General features: G+C 41.9%; 1 non-coding gene across 1 annotated transcript; it reads left to right on the top strand.

The window, feature by feature from the left end:
* The first annotated feature begins 6424 nt into the window (after positions 1–6424).
* LOC141662211 (small nucleolar RNA R71) lies at positions 6425–6531 on the top strand. Its single transcript, XR_012550335.1, has one exon. It is a non-coding gene; the product is annotated as a small nucleolar RNA R71 (small nucleolar RNA).
* Positions 6532–7536: the final 1005 nt, after the last annotated feature.

Consider the following 7536-nt stretch of genomic DNA (forward strand, 5'->3'; position numbering starts at 1 on the left):
ACTACCACCCCCAAACTTAAAATTTGCATTATCCTCAGTGAAGTTAATAGTAAGGAATAAAGGCGTATCTACTCGGAATCAGGATGGTCATCACTCTCTGCGGCTGAAGTGTCAAGAGGTGGGTACACAGAATTTCCACCAAAAACTAGCCACTGAATGTCAACTCATGTGGCCCTGATAGTTATCCCCAATGCCTGGGTAAGATCCTGTGCAAACTTAATATGGATGTCATACATCGCATCCATCCGCCTAGTCAAGTGCATATACTGCGCTGAGCCCAAACCAGCACTGTCATCATATCCAGCTGTTGCTGCTATGAAGAACCGGCCTCCCCCATTTGATGTCCCCATGCTGCTCTGCGGGCCTGAGAAGAACCACCAGCATATGTTTGATCGGCTGGCTGACCACCTGACAAGTGATCATAGTAGTAACCAAGCCCCTTCTCATCAGCCTTACCCCCAAACCACTCCTGCATCACTACGATCGTCAAACTATTAATAGGGGCACTAGGCAACTGTAGCTACTCGTGTGCGGGCCAATAAACTCCAATTGCCACACACAACTTCGTCACAAACGACACATAAGGGATAGACCCCGTAGTTCTCCCACGCAGAAACCTCAGAATACTCTGATAAATAATAGAGCCAAGATCCACATAATCACCCTGCAATATCCCCCACAACAACTTTGCCCGATCCACAGTAATATCTTGCACATGAGAAGAAGGCATGATGTTTGCACAGATAAATTAGGTCCATGCACGAGAAAACCTGTTCATGCATGAGGCAGGGAAACTGACATACTCGTTCGAGCCCCTCTTGAACCTCCATTGAGTGTTTGGGACACACAACGTAGCAACAATCATGTCAAAGTCAAAATCCTCCCCGGTCTTCGTCACCCAATCCTCCTGAGCCGGTTGTCTCTCGGGTTGGTTGATCACCCTCCGAATAGGCTCCGACATATAATCCACCGTCAAACCCCGATCCATTGAGTACTTGTTCTTATCCACCTTCGCATTCACGTAAAACTCGCGAACTACACTCTTAGGCACAACGGCAGGTGCCTCACAAAAAGCAACCCAACACTTGAAGAATCGGTGGTGCTACTGCTAACTTGAGTCCTTGCTCTCTGGGTGCCATTGGATTTGAATAAGTTGAGAGAAGAGAAGTGTATAAGAGAGATTTAGGTTTGAGAATTGAAAAGTATGGTGGAGATGATTGCGTATAAGTGTATGTATATATAGGGATTAAGAATATGAATTAGAACAGAAGTGAGTTAAGAAAATTGGATTAGTGGAGAGATAATGGTTTGAAAGAGGGCTAAAAATCGGGGTTAAGCGGTTGTAACTGATGTGGGAACTGTTTATTTTATGTTTTTCAGATTTTCTGCTTTTTTTCCGAATCGAGGGCTTCAGCGCGGCCGCCCCTCTAGGCAGCGAGGGCGCGCCGTATGTTTGTCAAACCAGCACGGGCGCGCCGTGCTTCTGTACTTTCAGCGCGGCCGCCCCGCCAGGCAGTACGGCCGCGCCGTGCTTCTGTTAAAACACCCTGCTTTTTCTATTTCTCTGATTTTTTTTGTGTTTTCTTCTGCTTTTTTCTTCCTTTTAACTTCTTTTCTTCCTACTAATGTACAACAAGCTTGGGTTGCCTCCCAAGAAGCGCTTGGTTTACGTCGCTAGCTTGACATAGAATCCCGAGATCAAGTGGACAATAAAAAGACACCAAATACCTCACGGGTTACCGTATTTCCATAGTAATGCTTCAACCGTTGTCCATTCATCTTGAATGACTAGCCCGAATCATTCTCAAAAATTTCCACCACTCCATGTGGAAACACAGTTTTGGTAATAAACGGCCCTGACCATCTCGAGTTCAACTTTCCAGGAAAAAGACGGAGACGAGAGTTGAACAAAAGAACTTGTTGCCCCGGCACAAATGATTTGAGCATTAGACCCCTATCGTGCCACCTCTTGACTTTCTCCTTATACATTTTGTTTTTCTCATACGCTTGAAATCGAAACTCATCGAGTTCATTCAATTGAAGCATCCTTTTCTTACCAGCTGCATCCATATCAAGGTTCAATTTCTTTAAAGCCCAATATGCCTTATGCTTTAGCTCCATAGGCAAATGACATCCCTTACCATAAACCAATTAAAATGGTGACATGCCTAGCGGAATCTTGAATGCCGTTTGATACGCCAAACAACTTTATCCAGCTTTAAAGACCAATCCTTCCTCGATGGACATACAACTTTTTCTAGAATACGCTTGATCTCTCTGTTAGACACCTCAGCTTGACCATTAGTCTGAAGATGGTAGGCTGTAGCAATGCGATGATTCATATTATATCTCTGCATCATAGCAGTGAACTTGTGATTGCAGAAATGTGATCCCTCGTCACTGTTTATGACTCTTGGAGTCCCAAATTTTGTGAATATCTGTTTGTGAAGAAAATTTAGCACTACCTTTACATCATTCATCGGTAAAGCTTTAACTTCCACCCATTTCGAGACATAATCAACCGCCAACAAGATATACTGATTATTGTAAGATGAGACAAATAAACCCATGAAGTCAATTCCCCAAACAACGAAGACCTCAACCTTGAGTAGCATGTTAAGAGGCATCTCATCCCTCTTGGACATATTACCAACACGCTGACAGCGATCACACTTCAAAACGAACTGATGCGCATCCTTAAACAATGTAGGCCAGAAGAATCTTGATATCTTTTCTCTACCATAGTGACCTCCATAAACAGTCGAATGACAGTCTCGCAAGATACCCTCCATCTCGCTATACGGAATACATCGCCTGATGATTTGGTCAGCTCCTTGACGAAACAAAAATGGCTCATCCCACATGTACCACTTCACCTCGTGAAGAAACTTTTTTATTTGAGCAGAAGACAAGTCTGGAGGCATAATGTTGCTCACAAGGTAGTTCACAATGTCTGCGAACCATAGTTTTTCCTCTTGTACCCCAAACAACTACTCATCGGGAAAAGACTCATTTATCAATGTCTTATCCTGTAATGTCGTACTTGGATCTTCTAAATGATAGAGATGATCAGCGACTTGATTCTCAGTACCTTTCATATCCTTGATCTCCAACTCAAAATCCTGAAGTAAGAGAACCCACTGAATCAATCTAGGCTTCGAGTCCTTCTTTGAAACGAGATAACAAATAGCAGTGTGATCAGTGAAAAATGTCACTTTCGTCCTAAGCAAATAAGAATGAAACTTCTCAAAACCGTAGAAAATGGCTAAGAGTTCCTTCTCAGTAGTAGTATAATTTAGTTGAGCACCATTGAGGGTCTTACTAGCATAGTAGACCACATAAAATATATTGTTCTTCCTTTGCCCAAGAACTACTTCAACTGCATAGTCACTTGCATCGCACATCATTTCAAAAGGCTCATTCTAATTAGGTGCAGTTATGAAAGGTGCCGTAATCAAACTCTTCTTTAAGCTCTCAAAAGTAGCTAAACACTCATCAACAAAATTGAAAGGGACATCTTTTTCCAATAAATTACACAACGGTTTAGAGATTTTAGAGAAGTCCTTGATGAACCGCCTATAGAAACCCGCATGACCAAGAAAACTGCGAATCCCCTTAACAAAAATTGGTGGAGGAAGGTTTTCAATGACCCCCACCTTGGCTTTTTCCACCTCAAGACCTTTACTAGAGACCTTGTGCCCAAGAACGATGCCCTATTGCACCATAAAGTGATAGTTCTCCTAGTTGAGAACTAGATTGATCTCAACACACCTTTTAAGAACTGCACCAAGATTTTGCAAGCACTCGTCGAAAGAATCCCCGAACACAGAAAAATCATCCATGAACACCGCCACATTCTGACCAATCATGTCAGAGAAGATAAGCATCATGCATCTCTGAAATGTGGCAGGTGCACCACACAACCCAAAAGACACTCTTCTGAAGGCAAAAGTACCAAACAGACAGGTGAAGGTAGTCTTTTCCTAATCTTCTCGAGCGATGCAAATATGATTATAACCCGAATAGCCATCCAAAAGACAATAGTATTCATGCCCAGCCAACCTGTCAAGCATCCGATCAATGAAAGAAAGAGGGAAGTGATCCTTCCTCGTGGCCTTGTTCATCTTCCTGTAATCCATTCAAACTCTCCACCCCATGACTCTTCGAGTAGGAATGAGCTCATTTTTCTCATTAGCGACCACAGTGATACCTCATTTCTTCGGCACACACTGAACTGGACTAACCCAACAACTGTCAGAAATAGGATAGATGATCCCTGCATCTAGTCACTTGAGAATTTCCTTCTTCACAACCTCTTTCATTATCGGATTTAGGCTTCTTTGTTGCTCAACAGTCGGCTTACTTCCTTCCTCTAGTAGAATTTTATGCATGCAATAAGAAGGGGTGATTCCCTTGATATCTGCTATAGTCCATCCAATTATCGATTTAAACTCTCTTAGAATTCTCAAGAGCTTTTCCTCATCACTACCTGAAAGGTTAGATGCAATAATAACAGGAAAAATAGATGCATCACCTAAAAAAGCATACATCAAATGTTCAGGCAATGGTTTAAGCTCGAGTGTAGGAGCTTCCTTAATAGATGGCTTGAGACGCCCCTCAGCAGTTTTGAGTTCTAACATTCCAAGAGATTCAAAAGGCATATCCAGCCTTCACTTCCAAGGAGAATCATTCAAACACTGCAACTGCTCATCACCTTCATCATCTTCACTATCAGAATTCCCCAACAAGGCCTTCTCTAAGGCATCAGACCTTAGCATTGGATCAAGTTCTGAAGTAACCACATAATCGACCAATTCCACTTTTAAGCACTCCTCATTATCAGTAGGGAATATCATAACATTGAAAACATTAAAAGTCACATCCTGATCTAGTACTCGCATAGTGAGCTCACCCTTCTGCACATCAATCAAGGTTCGTCCAGTAGCCAGGAATGGTCTTCCCAAGATTATGGGAATCTTTTTATCCTCCTCGAAATCAAGAATTACTAAGTCAGCAGGAAAGAGGAGTTTGTCCACCTTGACCAAGACATCCTCCACAATGCCTCGTGGATATGTAATTGAACTATCGGCCAACTGCAAAGTCATATAAGTAGGCTTAGGATCAGGTATATCCAACTTCTTGAAGACAAATAAAGGCATCAGATTGATGCTAGCTCCCAAATCACATAAACACTTGTCAAATGACAAGTTTCCGATGGTGCAAGGAATAGTGAAGCTTCCAGGATCTTTAAGCTTCGGAGGCAACTTTTGTTGTAGCACAACACTGCATTCCTCCGTAAGAGCAATGGTCTCTAAATTATCGAGCTTTACTTTCCTTGAGATATTACCTTTCATAAACTTTGTATAGCTAGGAATCTGTTCAAGAGCTTCAGCGAAAGGTATGTTGATATGAAGTTTCTTGAACACCTTCAAAAACTTAGCAAACTGCTTATCCAACTATTGCTTCTGCAGCCTCTTAGGAAAAGGAGGTGGAGGATAGACCTGTTTCTCCCCTGTATTACCTTCAGGAGGAGTATGTTCCACAGTTTTCTTCTTTGGTTCCACTTCTGCTTCCTTCTGCACATCTTATTCAGCCAAAACTTCATCTTCTGGAACTTGAGATTTTTCAGGGCTCGCAACATTCCCAGACCTTAATGTAATTGCCTTAACCTGCTCTTTTGCTTCCATCTTTTGCTCTTTTGCTCTTTTGCTCTTTTGCTCTTTTTCCTGGAACTTCTGTGTCACTAGGGAGAGTACCAGGTTGTTGATTCAGCAAGGTATTGGCAATCTGCCCAATTTGATTCTCCAAGGTCTTAATAGAAACCGCTTGGCTCTTGCACATGAGCCTCAACTCCTCCAATTCAGATTTTTTATTAGATTGTTGCAGTTGGAGTTGTTGTCTTGGTGCATATTCCAGTTGTTAAAAACCAGGAGGGTTGAATTGCTTTGCTGCATACTGCTGATAAGGCTGTTGTACCACATTCTGAGTGTTGCTCCAGCTGATTGCGGTTGTTGGGATGATAGGTGGCTGGAACTAGTTGTTGCGACCTCTGAAAGTTGCTCACGAACCGAGCTAATTCACTAGAAATAGCACGCTACTCTGTATCATGCGCACCAGCACAAAGCTCACAAACACTAGTGACCTTATTAACTCCATAATTAGCCAAAAAATCCACCTTCATCGTCAAAGCCTTAAGCTGAGCAGCTATAGCAATAGCTGCATCTACCTCCAGAATTCCTGCTACCTTGCCTTGAGGTAGTCTCTGAGAAGGGTTCGTGATTCATTACTAGCCATCAGTTCAATCAAATCTAAAGCTTCATAGTAGCTCTTAGCCCATAAGGCTCCACTTGATGTTGCATCAAGCATGGGTCTAGACTGTGCTCCCAAGCCATTATAAAAGCAATTAATAATCATCCAGTCAAGCATCCCATGATGAGGATACGTCTTAAGCATCTCCTTATAACGATCCCAAACTTCACATAAAGACTCTCCCGATTACTGTGCAAATTGAGTAAGAGTGTTTCTGATTGCAGTTATGTTAGTCGTAAAGTATCGTAGAAGGGGGGGTTGAATACGATACCTACAATTTTTTCGATTCATTTCAAGTTCTTCGTTGAAAGTACGGAATCAAAAACAACACAAAACAATTCGAGGAATATATTGTTTTATTAATATAAACCTTGAGGTTGCTACAATCTAATCAAAGTATTGATTAGCTACAATAAATTCAGCAGCATAACATTCTGTTTACAAGGATAATAAATGTGAAGTTTTAATGGAGCTCTCGTAAACTTTCTGTGTTTGATGAAGAAGATAACCAACTGAATTGAATTATATTCAATTGCTGCTTTGTAGTCTTTCAAAATTAAATGGACAGCTGGCCAATTATTGTCCACATAAATCATTTACCTTTGCTGCACATTAAATCAGTGAACAACACATCTGTGGCGACAAGTTTCCTCTGTGCATCCTCTGTGGCGACAGCTCTGTGGCGACAGAGTTGTCTTGTAATTCTCTGTGGTGACAACCTCTCTGGCGACAGGCTCTATGGCGATAATTGCTCTTCTATGGCGACAGCCTCTTTGGCGATAATTGCCTTGAGCATCTATTCCAACACCTCTGTGGCGACAGGAGCTTCTGTGTGAAAGAGTTGCCTTAGAGCCATTTCTCTATGGTTACATCTCCTGTGGCGACAGGGGTGCCTTAGTGCCATTTCTCTGTGGTTACATCTCCTGTGGCGACAGGTAGAGAGAGCTGTCTTTACTTAGAATATTTTGGCTCTATGTCAAACCATTCTTCAATGTATCAATCATTTTTCTTCTGTTAATTGAATCAAAATACTTCCTTGAATGCTGATGTTTGGTGCACTGGTCTGGTTCACAAACAACTAGCACTGAGAGGATCCTGATTTAATTTTTCTTGTGATTCTGAGTTGATACATACTGATGTTTATTCATTGCTTCTTTCACTGAACCCTTGATCTGTAAAACTTGAAGTTAATACATGCAACTGATATTTAAAGCCCCTTGATGTCTT

Source organism: Apium graveolens, chromosome 5 (genome assembly GCF_009905375.1).
Source record: "Apium graveolens cultivar Ventura chromosome 5, ASM990537v1, whole genome shotgun sequence".
NCBI lineage: Eukaryota > Viridiplantae > Streptophyta > Magnoliopsida > Apiales > Apiaceae > Apium > Apium graveolens.